This window comes from Pteropus medius, unplaced genomic scaffold, assembly GCF_902729225.1.
Source record: "Pteropus medius unplaced genomic scaffold, Ma_sr-lr_union100, whole genome shotgun sequence".
In the NCBI taxonomy this organism is placed as follows: domain Eukaryota; kingdom Metazoa; phylum Chordata; class Mammalia; order Chiroptera; family Pteropodidae; genus Pteropus; species Pteropus medius.
The window spans coordinates 18,018,026-18,035,664 of NW_024349799.1; the positions used below are offsets into that span (position 1 = coordinate 18,018,026).

General features: G+C 43.5%; 1 pseudogene; it reads right to left on the reverse strand.

The window, feature by feature from the left end:
* Window positions 1–16,993: 16,993 nt before the first annotated feature.
* On the reverse strand, window positions 16,994–17,112 carry LOC120621253 (uncharacterized; annotated as a pseudogene).
* Between the last annotated feature and the right edge of the window lie 527 nt (window positions 17,113–17,639).

Sequence of the window (17,639 nt, forward strand, 5' to 3'; positions counted from 1 at the left end):
GGGGAGGTAACTTTGATGGAACATAGTCCTCATGAATCCCTCCCCTCACCCCCTATACTCCCAATTTAGGCAATGCCCACTCTTACCAGGGAGCTCCAGAGGAAGACCAGGTGGATGAGGGTGAAGCTTGAGATTTGAAAGCCCTGGAAGATGGAGAGGGGATTAGTGGTGCCATGGCTCTAGGGAGAGAGAGGAGGGCCTCTTTCCAGGGAAGAGCAGGAAAAACTGTAAATCATTTATCCATTTGCATGGGTTCAATGAGCACCAGCTATAATCAGTCAATGGGATGATGGGTACAAATAAACAAGAGGGAGGGCAATATGCTGAGGGGGAAAAAACATTGAAAGAACAGAAGCTCTGAGTTTAAGCTCCAACTTGGCAACTTACTGAGTGTCCTTGGGTAAGTCATTGGACTGGCTTCTCAATTTGTATCTATCCAACATGCTTGTCTTTGTGAATAACAATAATAAATAATAAATTTCTGTGCAAAAGTGAAGGTGAGCTAATAATATTTTGTTTTATGTGTCACGCACTATAATATCTTTTTTACCCATCATCTTATTTAGTTTTTCCAATGATCCCAGGTGGAAGACCTTAATATTCACTTTGAAGGTGAGAAAATTGAGAGTCTAATGACTTGACCAAGGCAACCTGGCTAATAACAGCAGAGCCTCAAAGGAGCCCTGCCTCCCCAATCACGGTCCTCAACCCTCTTGATCCTATGAGCCTCTTTTCTAAAGAGTGGTGATCACCATCTACTTATTTAGAAACTCCTGGATATTGGGTATTGATTAGACAAGGCAGTGCCTTTGTTTTTCGTTTTTCATTCAGATGTTTTGTTGCTGGGTACACACGGTCTTCATTTCTAGTGCTAAATTTCATGCCATAGGGCACCATCTTAGGGAAATAAATTAGGCTGCCTGAGCCTTGGTTGTCCTAATAATTCTCATGGCCTCCTGTCTCTGAGCTTGCTAGAATAATTACAAGGTCTCTTTGAGATCACAAACCTCACCTTCAGGGTCACAGAGTCTCTGACATGGTAAAGAACTGCTTAAACTCCAACACAGTGGCCCAGAACCAGTAGAAAGCATAGAATCCTCTCAGGTTTCATTCCAATTGGAGAAATCGAGGCTCAGAGAGGAGACCAGCTTACCTAAAGTCAACAGCAACAAAGTTCAGACCAGAGCTTACCCAGGACACATCCCCCACCTCCTCACTGGATGGTTGTCTGGGCATCTTTGGTCAGGATCATAGCATATAATCTTTGGAGATGACTTCAGCTGTGCAGTTCTCAAGATTTAAAGCAGGGCAGGGAGATGTTTTCTAGAAAGGGTCAGAGTAAATAATCTGGGTTTTGCATGCTATACAACTCTGTCACAACTATTTAGCTCTGACCCGTAGTCCAAAAGAAGCCACAGACAAATGTAAATTAATTGACATAGATGTTTCAACAAAACTTTATTTACAAAGGCAGTAGGCCAAATCTGGCCTGCAAGCCATAGTTTGCCTCCTCCTAATTTAAAGATTAGAATTTTTCCAGGATCCAGTCTGTGGTCCATGGAGCACTGTACCCCTTATTTTTCCCAAAAATAATGACAAGTACATGACTGGCTAGTCAAGGATGGGGGAACCTCTGTCATTAAGACTAGAAACAATTTATAGGCCATGCTGGGGCCTATTTTGGCTTCCTTTGGACTTTCTCTTTATTGAGAAGACCCTTCATTGCATTAATTCTGGAAAATGCATTTGGCTTACAAGAAGGGAATTGGCGTGAATAAGGGCAAGGCAGGGCTAGAAGGCCCCTCGGTGCTCCCAGAACCTCTGTGCTTTCCTATCTTAGACCTTATCACCCCACCTTGGAATTTTCCATTTTTCTGCTTGTCTCTGCTACTGAGCTGGGACCTCTTAAAGGCAGAGTCCTTACCTATTCATTGCTGTGTCTCTGTGCCCCACACTGTGCTTGTTAGAGTACATGCTCAGTAAAGAGTTGTTGAGTAATGAATGAACAAATGAATAAATGAGCGAGGGAGTTCCAGAAGGGGGAATGAGGAGCCTAGAGGGGCCAGGGTCCAACTTCTTGGTTGGAAGAGGGGAGGGTTGGTGTAGAGGTGACAGCTGGGGATAGAGAATCAACAGGTCTGCTGGCTCAAAATGCCTTCACCCAAAACACCTGTTCCTAGGTTGTTTGCGGGGGGAGTTGAGACTTTGGTGCCATCTTCATACCTTACAACCAGGGATCAAGAGACTTGATCCTGCCTTGACATTCACCCCTCCTGCCCAAGTGCTTCCAGAAGGAGCCATACAGACTAGGAACACAACAAAAATGGAAATTAAAAACTATGGGTTGAATTGTGTCCCTTCCTTCCCCTCAATAATATATATACATTGGAGTCCTAACCCCAGTACCTCAGAATGTGACCATACTTGGAAATAAAGTCTTTACAGATGTAATTAAGTTAAAATGAGGTTGTCAAGGTGGGCCCTAATCCAATATGACTGGTGTCCTTATTTTTAAAAAATGAAAATTTGGACAGAGAGATGCACACAGAGGGCAGATGATGTAAAGAGATGTAAAGAGAAGATGGTCGTCTATGAGCAAAGGGGAGAGGCCTCGGACACACCCTTCCCTCACAGCCCTCAGCAGGAACCAAGCCTGCCAACACCTCAATTTTAAACTATTAGCCTCCAGAACTGTGAGACATGGAAATAAATTTCTATTGGTTAAGTCACCTAGTCTGTGGCCCTTTGTTACGTCAGCTCTAGCAGACTACTGCAAAGCCTTTGCTTTTAAAGTAGCAGCAGAAACAGCCTATGTGCTATCCCCTGATGCAGAGCTCTGGCAAATTCAGAGCACATCACTTAGGTCTGGGCCCATATGGGATCTCCTCTTCCTCCCTGCTTCTAAATAAAAAAGAGATGGCAGGGGAATGGGCTGGATTCCAGAGGTGAACAGAAGCTACTTTGTTTCTTCTCTTTTTTCAGTTGATGTGTGCTATGAGCTCTTTAATATGGTACTACCAGCCACATGTGGCTGTTTAAATGCAAGCTGACTAAAATTAAAAATATAATTCTGTAACTTTTGCTTCTAGCCAAGGTAGAATGATGGGGACCAGATTTACCCTCTTGCCTGAAATGATAGCAACAAAAAGACAATTAAGGACAGTGATTCCTGGGTCCCAGAAAGGTGGGAAACAAACGAGGGGGGCCCATGAATACCCCAGTTTTTTCCTTGACTGAGTTTCCAGCCTGCAGTGCAAACTTTCATTTTCTTTTTCTTCCACTTGAACCTGTCTTCTACCCCCCACACCAGTCTTTTATAATACTGATACTTCCGTCAACATTATGATTACTTAAAAGGTTTATTTGCCATAGTTGTTTGTTTGCATTTCAATCAGTTTGCAGATTATATCCCATCTGGTTATGCAATGCAATCCCTGTGATTCAAAGTCATTGGGTAACTTTCTCTCTGGATGGACATGTGACTAATGGGACACAAAGCCAGACTCATATGTTTCATTATATTTTCTATCCTTAGAGATTACTTTTTAAGATTTGATTTTTTGTATAATTATGTAAAATATTCATGTGTTTCCAAAGCAAAGACAATAAAACAACATATATTCAAAGAAGCCGACTTTCATCTCTGCTCTCCTCCCTTATCTTATCCTTTCCCATCCCTTGGGTGCACTTTAAAATGTTTTATGGTTTATCCTTCCATTTAAAAAAAGCAAATAGGAATATATTTTCATTCTCTTGCTATCTTATATAAACCATGTACACTTTTCCCACCATTTTTGTTTTTTAGCTTATTATTTTGCTTTCTTCTTCTTGCTTTTTAAAAAAAACTTAGTATATTTCCCAAAGATTACTCCATAGCAGCAACAAGATGCCATCCCTATTCTTTCATAGCTGCATAGTATTCCGTGGTGTGGATTAATGTTAGTTTTTATTTTTATTTTTATCTCAGTCCCTCTACTTGATTTGCTTTCTGTATTTTGCCATTACAACTACTAAGAACTCAAACTTGAACGCAGCACCATTTGATTCTATAGCCAGGGCTCTCGATCTCAACACCAAGTTCATAATATTCTGCTTTTAAAGGTACTTATCATAAAAGAGTTTTCGAAGCAATGCCTAAAATTGAAAGTGTGGCTCCATCTTTGTCTTTCATTGATCCACTCAAAGAGCCTTTGTTGTTTTATGCTCTGTCCCAGGTCCTGAAACTTCATGGAGGATGACTGGTTGGGGTGAGCCCAGAGGCTGGGGGACCAGGGAAGGGACTGTGGCAAAGGCTTAATAAGACAATAAGAACAAGACCAGGATGTGGGCTATGTGGATGGAGAGGAAGCGATGGATTCTGGGTATCCCCTCTCCCCTTTAATCAGCCTCTCTTTAACCAGGAGCTGGAATTTCTCTTCCTTCCCTTCCTTCCCAATTAAATGGAGGTGACTCAGCCTTCATGTGTATTTCAGCCACAGGTATATTAATTTCTCTGAGTTCTTAGGCCACAATGGCTCTATGAATCCTGCCTTTCCTTGAGCTAATAGGGTGACATAAATAACTCTGGAAAAAGCATTTGGCCTGGCAGCTCCCAAGTCAGGCTGGAGTTAATCAATCCTCTGCTGATATGTAGCTGAAGGCTGGGATGCTGGGTCAGAGGTTGTGCCTGTCTAGGGCTAATTCCCTCCTAACAGATGTCACTCCAGAGAGATTGTATGTCCTCTGGTCAGAGGAAGGCAGTAATGGAGAGTTAAGAATTTGGCCTCTGACATTTTCTCAAAAACAGATGGAAATTCAGCCAACTCATGGAGTAAGTTAGGGTAGCTCTCTGACTCTCCTTCTGGTGGTCCCACCAGTCTCCTGGGAGAGACTGGTTCATCCTCTCACAGCTGGGAGCAGGGTCCTATCAGAGAAGCACCGATGCTGCTTATTCGTCTGCTGTCTGCATCTGTCCCCTAGGAGAAGAACAGGGCTGAGAATCAGGGCCCTTACTACTGGGGCTCTGAGGCTCCTGCCAGCTAAACTGGGAATTTTCCAGGTCCCAGCACAAGCAGGGGGTCAACCTCAGCTCCTCAGATGTTCTCTGATGGTGGGCCACTGCCATCCTGAATTGCTGCAGGCAGTGGACCAAGCCTTCTGGACTGGGTCACCTCTCAAGCTGCCTGCTGTGCTTGATGCTTAGGTGACTATGAGGACATTGGGGAGGGGCTTTAAGTACCAGAGGACACAATGTCCTCCCCACTGGTGCATAAAACTTTACAAAGGCCTTTTACCTCTTTTTGAGATCTCTTATGGATTTGCCCAGAGCGCAACATGACTAGAAGGTTAGGAACTCTCCCATTTCACAGATGGAGATGTTGAGACTTGCAGAGGGGATGTGGTCTGTCCAAAGGCCCACATTTAGGGCAATGGGACCATCTTGCAGCTGTCCAACTTATACAACCTTTCCAGTCCTAGAGCGACGTGGTCCCTAGTGCTGCCTTCTAGCCCATCAACTTCTCCCAGTAAAGGCTATTCCTCCTCGGCCCCAGAGAGCTGAGCTCAGGCTGCTTGCTAGGGACAGGAGGCAGGAGAACCCCACAGAGCTCCAAATGGGAGCAAGAAGTCTGGTTGCAAAAGACCCCATCACATATTTATTTTCAGAAATCATTGGGAGAAACCCAACTCCCAGAATGGCGGTCCAATTTATTAAACTCAGATGATTAATTACAGGGCAATTAAATATTTGATTGAATTAATCCTGAGGTGTTTAAACATTGTTTTTCAAAGAATGTTTGCTCATTAATTAGAATGGCTAAATGCACGAATTAAGCAGGAGTGGGGGCTGCAGTAGAGACAAGTAAGCTGGGAGCTCACTTGTATGAAGTTCTTCCCCAGAGAGGCAGGAGTTTTCTCTGCCTAGAGTGACTCCCTCCTTCCTCATCCTTGCTGTTTCCATGTTCTCATTTGCAAATATGTCCAGGGAGGATGAAGTCTTAGAAGGAACCCTGAGAGGGCTGGGGTCAGGAAACGTGAGACCTAGCCCTGACTCTGTCACTGACATGCCAAGTGCCCTTAGGGATAGCCCTGCCTTCTCAGTCTTGTGGTCTCAGTCTTTAAATCCACACAATGGTGAGAGCATCAGCTCTCTAGTTTCTTCTGGGTCTGGCTCTTGAGGGGTTTGTCCCAACTGGATCTATATTTTTATTGCTAACCGAGGAGCATGTATACTTTGCTATGGCCCTCATCTCTGCAGACTAATGACATCTTTTGGAGGCCTCTCCCTGTACTGGATGCCCAGTTCTGACCAGTTGGTAATTATGATGTCAAATAGAAAAAATCTGGACTTAGATAGGGGAGATTTTATTTAGAAGAAAGACCATTGCAAAGAAAGAACGCTCTGATCTCAGAAATCTTCAAGCTGTTCAAAATCACACAAAAGGTTTTCTTTTATGGGCGAAAGAGAGGCAAGCCAAGATAAGCAGAATCTTTAGTGGGAGAGTTGGACAAACATGTGGAAGTGACGAGTGGGAAAGTGTCAAGAAGGTATTCTGCTGTAGTCAGTGATTCTCCCAGGAGAAATGAATAGAGTGGTAGAGTGGAATGGCATGGAAAGAGGAAACATTCCAGATTTTTTTGGTGTGTGTTTGCTCAGTCCTGGGGGCAAACAGAGTTCAGGGGTCGGTGGGGAGGACAGAATCCTGTCCAAAGAGTGGTCAAGAAAAAGCAGAGGGTAAGCAATGGGCAATATGGACACTGGGTCAAGGACAAGCCAGTTTCAGTGGTGGTGAGAGGGAAGTCAGGCCAGGGTGGGGTGGTGGCGAGCAAGAGGTGAGCAAGTGAATGCGGACATCTCTTATAAGCTTTATTGTGAGGTGGTGGCTAGATGGAGAGGAGATCAAAGAATGATGGTGGGATGTTTAGAAATCATGGAGCATATTTTTATGCTGTTGGTAGTGATTCATCAGGCAAGGAGGCTGTGGCATGCCATCTACATGTGCTGGCTGCAGTTCCTGCTTGCTTCTTTCTGTCAAAACCACCTCCAGGCATACTTCCTCCTCCCCTGGGGTCCCGGGACCTCTTAGTGCCCTGGACAGCATCTACCCCAGGGCGGCTCAGAGCCCTGGACCTGCTGAACTTGCCAGGGGAAGCACAGGCACAGCTGCTCCAGCTGCCATGGGGTGACTGGAAGAATCCTGGGCAGGAGGCGGGAGCACTGGATTCTCCTCCCTGTTCAGCCACTAGCTGGCTGTGTGGCTCTGTGCACTGCACCATCGCTCCTCTGCTCTGGCAGGGCATCAGCAGCTCTGCATTGTTGTTTTGTGAACTGATGTGTCCCCTTTAAGATCCCACTCTTCCTGTACCAATCCCTCCACCCCCACAGTAGGACCCTTGATGTCCAGTGTCCCCGGCCGCCTTCTGTGCTGTTGTTTGCACCTTTCTCCTTAATCTTCTCATTGTTTCATCCTTCCCTTCCTTCATAATTCAGCTCAAGTCCACTTCCCCGTAAACTTCCTTTGACAGGCTGCCAGGATGGTCCAAGTCTGTGCTTTTCCTTGACTCAAAATGAGGTCAGCTGACATTCTCCTCCCACCTCCAGCCCCTCCTTCCTTGCTAAGGCAGAGTGAGCCCACTCTCCCTCCATGGGAGCCAGTATTTGGGCCCCCGGAATAGGGGGAAGACCCAGAGTTTTTTCCTTCTGTTCCATAGGAATCAGGGCCTGCATGCAAATGAAGTTCCAGGACCTCCTGGCATCACCCTCTTCCTCGAACACCCCAGAGGCAGAGCAAAAAACTTTCCACCTGCAGAATCAAAGCCCTTTCAGAAGCCAAGCCTAGGCCACCCCTCCCTCTCCTCTTACAACCACTCATCCACTGCTCTGCTCAGCATCTGGGTCACCAAGTGGATAGAAACATTCAATTCACTGTGTTTGTGAGGATTAAAATAGCAGCAGAGGGATTCCTTGTCCCCACCCTGCCTGCGGCAGCCCCTGCATATTTCACATGCCTGGAAGCTTCAAGTTACTTAAATCAAGTTCACTCTTAACTCCTTCAGTTGCAGATGTTTGAATCCTCTATTTCAAGCTTGAAAGAATAGGAGATTATCCTACATGCAGACAGTGTGATGTAAAAAAAACTCCAGGTTTGAAATCACATTGGAATTGACTCTGGAATTTTGCCCAACCATTTCTTAGCTGCCTGCATTTTAGGAAATTCATTCATTCTCTCTGTATCTCGGTTTCCATCTGTAAAATGGGGATATTAGCAATAACCCCTGTCTACTTGCCCCACGGTTTTGACATTAGATAGAAGTATCTGTGGAACGATTTTGGAAACTTGTGGCCCGTGGGGTGGTGGTTGTGAGAAGGTGACTCGGCTCACTCGAAGCTGCCTCTCACAGTGGTGTTGAATGGTGTTTTCCCAGGAGGGGTCACGGTGCTGTGCAGGGCTCCATTTTCAGCTTGGATACCAATGAAGCAGTAACTGTTCTGGCTAATTGGAGCAGAACAAAAGTCTCCCCCAATGCAGCAGCAAAAAAGAAGCCTGGAAAGAGTGTGATGGGGCAGGCTGCTGTAGATCCATAGAGAGGGATGGTGGATGTTCAGCCAGGAAAGCAGACAGGGGTCGAGAAGGAGCTGGAACAGACTCTGTTCACAATGCCGTGTTGGTTGCCGGAGGGAGAACTAGAAGTGGATATCCGAATGCAGTGCGTGGTGTTTTACTTTGCCAAATGTACCTACATCTCAGTTAAATTTTAGTCAAAAGTGTCTAATTCTCTTTTCAAAGAGAGATCTCAATCATTTTCAATCAGTCCTCCAGTCTTAACAAGTTTAAAAATTGTAAGAGTCACTCTTGTAGATACTTTCCTGTTTTGCCACTGCCACTGATACCTAGGTACCCTGAAACGGTTAAAGGCAGAAAGAATTCTTTCTGAAAACGCTTTTTATCTGCCTGTGGTTGCTGCTTATTATACAACTATAAGCAATGCTCAAGCCTTGGTAAACTAAAACGTATCTTCCTAAAAGACAACTTGATCAAATAACATGGGAGTCAGAAGTGGAAGACTTGGGTTAGGATTCCAGCTCTGTCACTAAGTGAAAATTTCATTATTCATTCAACATGAAGTCCAAAATAAAAGACAACATCATCTTAATAGAAACTCCAAAAATAATTTGATGGCATTCAACCATTTTTTAAAAGTTATAAATTAATAATTAAAAATTTCTTCAGTAGGATAAAGCATACCTATTTTAAGCCCAAAATCAGCCCTGTAAATTAACATCAAAACTAGGAATAAAAACGAATTGCTGTTATTATCACACTGATAATTAATGCGCAAGTTAATTTATATCTTTCCAAATTCCTAAAAGAAAAAGAGAGATTTACTTCAACTTGATTTTGTTTGGACATCCTAGTCAATTCAGTAAGGCAGAATAAAATAAACTGAAGAAAGAGTCAACACAAAAACCTTTGTGTAGATAGTGGATACAAAAGAATCAGCAAAAAATCATGAGTTAAAGAGTTTTAGAAGGAAAATGAATGCAAACTTTATACATAAGAACTGATGGTCGTCCTCAACACTAGTAATCACTAGAAAATAAAATGGAAAAAAATTCATTTATAACAGAAACAAGTGATCTAACATACTTAGAAATAAGTATGACCTTTCTTAAGAAACTTGCAAACCCTATGGGGTGGGGGAAGGGTAGAGACATAATATATTCTGAGATGAGCACACTTGGTACTGTGAAAATGTCTCAAGGCCTTAGATAATTAGTAAACATAACCTAACTCCAATCAATCCCAACAGTATTTTTCTGAACTCAACAGACTCTGGGAAAACAAATAGATGAAGATTTCAAAGGACATTCTACAAAGAAAAACAGGGCAAGTCACAAGGCCTAACCTGTTTGACATTAGAACCCTTTATAAAATAATAATTTAAAAAATAATTAAAAATGAATGACATTGGGAAACTAGATAGCATTGAAGAATTTTAATTTTGAGCTCCCAGTTATACCAAAATAGACCACAGATAGATTAAAAGCTAAATATCTTTTTTAAAAAAAGAACAGTTAGCACGAAATGCAATATTTATTATCTTTACAAAGCAAGACCACTCTCAGCTTTGAAGCAATAGAGAAATGGCGAAGAAACATACTGACAGATGACAGCAAGAACAAAATAAAAGCTCCTCTAAGTTAAAAAAAAATGTAATGAAATGAGAAAATTAGAGATGGAAAAAGGTGGTTGCACCAACTGCAATACACAAACTGTTGATAGCTATGCCACATAAAGGGTTTATTAAAATTTATAAGAGAAAAAAGATTACATATGGTCCAATAGATAAGTAGGCAACGCATTTAAGCAGGCTATTCACATGAGGGAAATCCAGTGTATTAACAAACACCTGGGAAAATGTTTAGCCCTGCTAGTAATCAGAGCAATTAAAATTAAAGCAGTCTTGAGGTGCTATTTGATACTTATTAAACTAGCAAGAAACGTTGCCCCCAAACGCACACTTCTAATAAGCCACCATGGTGAGATTGGGGTGAAGGCGTAGGATATGGGTGGGGTGCTGCTAAACTCGGTTACTTTCAAAGGTAATGTAATTAGTACCACTAGTTAAGGAAACAGCGTGCAATGAGTTAAAAATATTTATGTCCTTTGGCTCCGTTAGTTTGCCTTTGGAAGGAAACAATGCTCCCTTTGAAGTTGTTCAATGTGGTGTGATTCAATAATAAAAATTTAGAAGTAATCTATATAACCAGTGATAGGAAAGTTTAGTAAATTAGGGGGCATCTACACTGTTTCATTTTATGCAGCTCTTAAATTTGATTATAAAAGTTGTGTGGAAACACGAAAAATGTTAAGTGAACAAAAATCTCCACCTGAATACAAAATTATACACATATTATAATTGCAATGAAGGAAAATCGTGTTTCTCTATGGACAAAGCCCAGAAGGAGATATATAAAAGTTAAAATAGTTTTGTTAGGATTGCAATTTTTGGTGGCTTCGTTGTTACTTTTATCTTAATTTTAAAAATTAGGAGATATCCTCCAAAGCTTGCAGGATCCATATCACAGTCTTTCCCAACCACAACCCTTTCCCTAGCTGGAATCTGTATTCCCTGGATCAGCCTGGATGTTCAATTCCTTGGGGCTGGGACCTGCTTGGCTTCTCTGAAACAAGAGCATGTTTATGCCCCCTGGATGTGGACAATCAGGCTAGCAGCTTCCCCAGAGACCCAGAGGCCTCTGCACTCCCAGCAGCTTTGAGGCCTTCATGTCTGCCACCTCTGCAGTACCAGCACTCCCAGATGACAGGACCTGACTGTCTTTCCAGAGAAATTATTGCTGTGGTTCTCAAACTGATCACCTTCGGTCTAGTGACTGGGGCTTCTAGAGCATCTCAGACCTGGGGCCAGAGCCATTAACCCCAGATCCAACAGAGCTGCTTCCAGGGCCCAACCTAGATAGAACTGCCCCATCCAAGTCACAGGGACAGGTACTAGGAGCCTGTGCAGGGAGCCAGGAGCCGACTGCCCACGGCTGCCTGGGGACTTAGGCCACCTCTGAGAGCCAAGCTACCTAGAGGCTGGGATGGTGCCCTGAGGAAAGGTCCTGCCCGCCCCTCTCATCTCACGTCTGCAGGCATAGGGAGCTCCAGGCTGGGCTCTGAGACCCTTCAATGCTCCTACCATTCCCAGAGCTGCTTAAATGTGTGTGTGTGAGTGTGTGTGTGAACGAGTGTGACTGGAATCCTCTTATTCCTTCTCTCCTTCATGCCTTCTGCATTTATTGATTATCCTCTCTGTCCTGGTTTCTGAAGTGACTGCCCTTGGGCCTCCACCGTCAACTCCAAGCTGATAGCCCCGTCACCCTTTCTCTAAGACTCTGTTTACAGGGCCTGGTTATGAATAATAAGAATAAAGGAGTAACCACAGCAAGTGGACAGCACATTAGAGTTTACAGAGCACTTCCATACACTTTTTTTTTTTATCTGTGTTCTTCATTCCCGCAAAGGGACAATCTCAGCTCCGAGCTGATCTTAATGCTGAAATTGATTCCATCCCAGGTTTCCACAAATAATTTCACCCCACTAGTGATGTGATGATTTTTATAGGTTTCTTGAAAATTTTCAAGAACATAAAAAGAGGTCATACAGTATAGGGCGTGGCACTTTGCTGGGAATTTTGCGGTGGACAGGTTTCTTTGGTTGTGGATCTTTCCTCTTCAAGCCTAGAGGGCCAACCCCGTCTCTGGGTATGAATCAAAGCATTCTGCTTGCCAGGGAGGGTCTCTTCCAGCAGGGGGTCTTCTTGCCAGATGCTAGGGCAGCATGGTTTGTTGTCCTAGAAGCAAAGGCCCTCATTTCATTTATACTGTAATAAAACACTGATTGATTTTAATAAAATTGAAAAATCTCTTTGTGAATGAAAACCCTGGAGCTCCACCCCATAACTGCTGACTTGCTGCATTTTCTCCACACCCCAGACACAATGATTCATGCCTGGACACTGTTGCAGTCGAGGGCTAATTTCTCCAGCAGAATAAATGCGATGTATAAAAAGTTACATGTTTGAGATCCTCAGTGGGTCCTGGCTAGGAGGGAGGCCATCATCCAGTGGGGTGGTCTGAGGCACCGGGACAGTGAGGAGGCCACCCGGGGAAGGAGCGGAGAGCCAGTTATCATTCTTCCAATGATACCTCAGTCCCCAGTCCCTACTGCTCTGCCGAGCTCCATGCAACTCATTCCCTATGGTCACGCCTTCTTCGGGACTGCAGATCGCATGTCTTAAACTGAACTCCTCATACCCCTACCCATAGGGGTGCTCACACTAACAACCAAGTGTCTCGCCATCCTTGACTCCTATTCCTGCTCCTTGAAGGGCCTGCTGTGCTCTGTACACCCACTTCATCCATGCTGTGGTGTCTGTTCAGAATCGAACGCCCCACTTACACTCTACTCGTCTCTCTCCACTCAGGTCACCCCACAGCTCCCTCTGTTAACTGTTCAACCCTGGCATTCACTGCTGTCTTTTCTATGTTCTCGTGGACCCTGACTATATCTCTATATTTTTTAAAGTAACATATCACATGGACTGTGTGTCTGTCACACTCTCAAGCACTTTATCATTTGATCCTCATAACAGACCTAGGGGATAGGGACTGTTATTATGCCCTCTGTCAAGGATGAGGAAAAGGCCCAGAGATGTTGAGGAACCTGCCGTAGGCCACACAGTGAGAAAGTGACACAGCCTCGGCATGAACCTTGGCAGCCCACCTTCTGGGTCCAGGCTTGTAACCACTATGTCTCCATTATAACAGTTATTCTACTTATTTCCCCTTGGATGGTGATTTTGCCAAAGACTGATGTCACGTGTCCTTCATCTACATATCACTGGTGCCTACCACAGGGCTGGGACACTAAACCCTCAGCAATGTCAATGGGATCCATACCTTATGTGGTGACCTACCTTCCTCAGGGAAATTGTTCTTGATGTCCACAGTTTTTCCACCTCCGCCAACATCTAGAGGGGTCTAGAGGGCTTATGATGAGCCAGGCTTTATACTGGGCACTTGGCCTACATCATTGAGTTTATCTCTGTGACATAAAAAGGATTTGTCATGGGAGGCCCAGTGAAGTTAGGTGAACTTGTGAAGTGCCCTCGCATTTAAATACAGTTAGGCCTGAGCCCAAAGCTGGGGGTCTTCCACGATGCCCTACTGCCTCCCACAGCCATGTTTTATATTGCTTAGTTCAGGACGCCTTCAAATCTGCAGACGTTGCCAGCAAACACTTTCTCTGAGACAGGCTCAGTTCTGAATATGGCATCTTCAGGGAAATAAAGTTTTTTCATATATCACTCATTCAGCAGGACATAAAACATAGGCTGAATAAAAGATAGGGGACCCAGATCCAGTGTTACTGTTCCAAGGCCTGGGGCCTAGATGGGACTGCTGCATTCTCAAAATTGGGATGTGGGGGTGGATGGTCTTCGAGTGTGGATGGTCTTCAGGTGAGACATCCATATGGTAGTGAACACCTCTTGGTGTGACTGCTCAGCCCATTCCCCTTCTTGAGATCCTCCCCTCCACCAAATATTCACAGGTATGGGCCCTGTACCACATGGCTGCCCACCCCCCAGTAATAGCTGAGGAGACTAGATGCCCGACTTAAGCTGAACCAGTCAGATTCTCTCCCAGGAAATAAAATTACACAGAGACAAGGATCACTTTTAGCTGGGCCCTTAAATGGGAAGTAATATAAAGCCAGGGCTGGGACAGACTTGAGCTGAGAGAGTAGGGGGAGGGGTGGGAGAGAGGGAGTGGGAGAGGATAAAGGAAGAGAGGGGAGGACAGGAGATGAGAGAGAAACATCAGATGTGCAGAAGGAAGCAGAGACCATGAGGCCCTGGAGAGATGAAGAAGGCGTGACCTCAGTTCCTGGCAGCTCTCTGTTCTTGGTTGCAGTTCCTCTTGAGGCCTGTATGAACCCACTCATCTTATATTCCAGAAGACACCCCTTTATTTTTCCAATTGCCCCCGTTTTTATCTGTGTAAACTACTTCCAGTGTGTTTTTGTTACCTGTAACCAGAAACCTGACTAAGACATGCCAGCTTGAAATTGTCTTCCTCGTGAACTCAGTCCCTGAATGACAATGCAGATCTGAGACTGGGAACACTGAGAGAATATTCACATTCCCATATCCCCAGAGAAAAGGTGGAGAAGGCACAAGGGGCCCATGGGCACTGACTGTTTTGCTCTTCTATTGAGGGAAAAGTGACCCAGGCCCATGGCATCAGGGCACATGGCCAGCATCTGTGCATATCTGAAGGGCTTTGTGGGACAACTTGGGCCGTGGAAGATTCTGAGAGAGAGTTTCAAATCTACGTAAGTGTGTCTTGGGAGGAGTGGCTGCTTTGGGAGGCCAGGTCTCCTGAGACTCAAGGCATGACAGAGTGGATCCAGTAGGAGATGGGCTGCACAATGCTTAAGATCTCTTCCTGCTTCGGGATCCCAAACCAATGAAATTTTGTAAAATGAATTTGTCATCAGCGCTTCGATGATTCCAGATCCTGGAGGACTGGGGTGTAAAGGAAGTGAATGAAGTTCTCTGACCTAGGCTGAACTAATTAATTGCCTCCAAGGAAATGGAACCATATAGAGACAATAACCAGTTTCAGCTGGGTCCCAGAATGGGAGGGACCTCAGGAAGCCCCTCACTCACCTCAGAGGCCCACCCAAGCCTCCACACCTCCTGCCTGGCAGGTACTTCTAGGTGATGCTAGGAGTCTTTTTTTCTACGTGACTTTAGAAAGGGGGCCTCTTCTGTCCGGCGCACCCTGTCCTGGAAGTCTCCCTCGCGCTCTCCAGTTACTCTCTCCCAGTTACTCTTTCTTTGATAATAATCCTGCCTCACCTCTCCCCTCCTGCTCCCCCCATAGTGCCTCCCCTTCATTCGCTCTCCTCTCTCCTCGTTCTCCTATTGTTCTGGAATCCTTTCCTGTGCACCACACCTCAGGCATCCAAAGCTTTTCCTAAATTGTATGTAACCTCACTAGCTGATTCCTTCTGCGTCTTTAGCATAAATGTTCCTCTATGCTGTAGCATGTATCAGTACTTCATTCTTCTTTATGGCTGAATAATATTCCATTGTATAGATAGACTCCAATTTGTTCATCCATCCACCTGTGTTCCAGTACTGGACCATTACAAATAAAACTGCTATGAATATTCACTCACAGGTCATTGTAAAGACATAGTCTTTCTTTTCTTTCGGGTAAATACCAAGGAGTGCAACAGCCAGATCTTATAGCAAGTGTGTGTTTAACTTTATTATTAGTTGAGAAATTTTACTGAGATAATTATAGATTCACATGCAGTTTTAAGAAGTGATACAGAGAGAACTTGTGTACTTATACCCATTTCCTCCCAGTGATAACATTTTGTAACACTATAGCACAATATTACAACCAGGATGTTGACATTGATAATCCAGCCACTTTATTAGTTTCTTCAGTTTTACTTGTATGAATTTGAGTATGTGTATTCAGTTACATACAATTTATCACATATGTAGATTCACCTGTTCCACCTCAGTTAAGAGACTGAACAGTTCCATCAGAACTATTCCTTGTGTTGCCTTTTCTAACTACACATACCTCCCTCCTATATTGCCCCCATTCCTAACCCCAGACAATCATGAAATTGTTCTCTATTTCTAAAATTTTGTCATTTTTAAAAAATGTTATGTAAATGGAACCATATAGTACGTGCCCTCTAGGCACTGGCTTTTTCCCTTCAGCATAAGTTCCTGGAGAGCCTTCTAAGATGCTGCCTATCTCGATCACTCTTCTTTGCTGGGTAGTATTCCGTGGTATTAATAGACCCAATTTGTTTAACCATCCGTCTGTTGAAGGACATCTGGGTTAATTCCAGTTTGGGGCTATTATGAAGAAAGCTCCTATGAACAAGTACATACAGATTTTTGTGTGAACACAGCTTTCATTTCTCTGGGATAAATGTCTAAGGGTGCAGTTGCTAGATTGCATGGTAAGTGCATACTTAGTTTTGTAAGAAACTGCTAAACTGTTTTCTAGAGTTGCTGTACCATTTTACATTTTTCACTAGCAATGTATGAATGATCTGGTTTCTCCACATCCTTGACAGCATTTGATGTCGTCACTATTTTTTAAAATTTTAGCCATTTTGATAGATGTGTAATAATATCTCATTATTGTTTTAATTTGCATTTCCCTAATGACTAATGATGTCGAACATCTTTCCATGAGTTTATTTGCCATCTATATATATATCCTCTTCTGTGAAATATCTGTTCATGTTTTTTCCTCGCTTTCTAATTGTATTCCTTGTTTGTTTTTTACTGTTGAGTATTGAAAGTTCTTTTTTTACTGTAGATACTAGTCCTTCATTGAATATGTGGTTTGCAAATGTTTTCTACCAGACTGTAGCTTGTTTTATGCATTTCCTTTTTTTTTTTTTAATGCCTACAGCACCTGGTACTCTTAGGTGGTCTCCCATTCAAGTACTAACCAGTACTAACCCTGCTTAGCTTCCAAGATCAGATGGGATTAGGCTCGTTCAGGGCGGCATGGCCATAGACTCTGTAGCTTGTTTTTTTTCATCCTTTTAACAAGTTCTTTCCAAGAGCAAAAGTTTTTAATTTTAGTACAGTACAACTTATTGATTGTCCCTTTTCTAAAATATGTTTTTGATGTCGACTCTAACAACTCTTTGCCTAGCCTTAGGTACCGAAGAGTTTGTCTTATTTTTTTCTAAAAGTGTTATAGTTTTACATTTTAATGGAAGTCTGTGATGCATTTTGAGTTAATTTTTGTGTAATATGTGAGGATTAGATTGAGGTTCAAATGTTTGCCTGTAAATGTCCTTCCTCAACTGGATTACCTTTGAAACTTTGTCAAAAATCAGTTAAGCATATTTTTGTGGGTCTTTTTCGGGTTCGCTATTCTGTGTCATTAATATATGTGTCTCTCTCCCACCAAGACCACATCGTCTAAATTACTTTGACAATAATATTGAATTGGGTGATTCCTCCCAATCTATCTATTCTTCATGATCAAGATTGCTTTAATTATTCTTGGGTCTGTGACTTACCATATAAATTTTAGA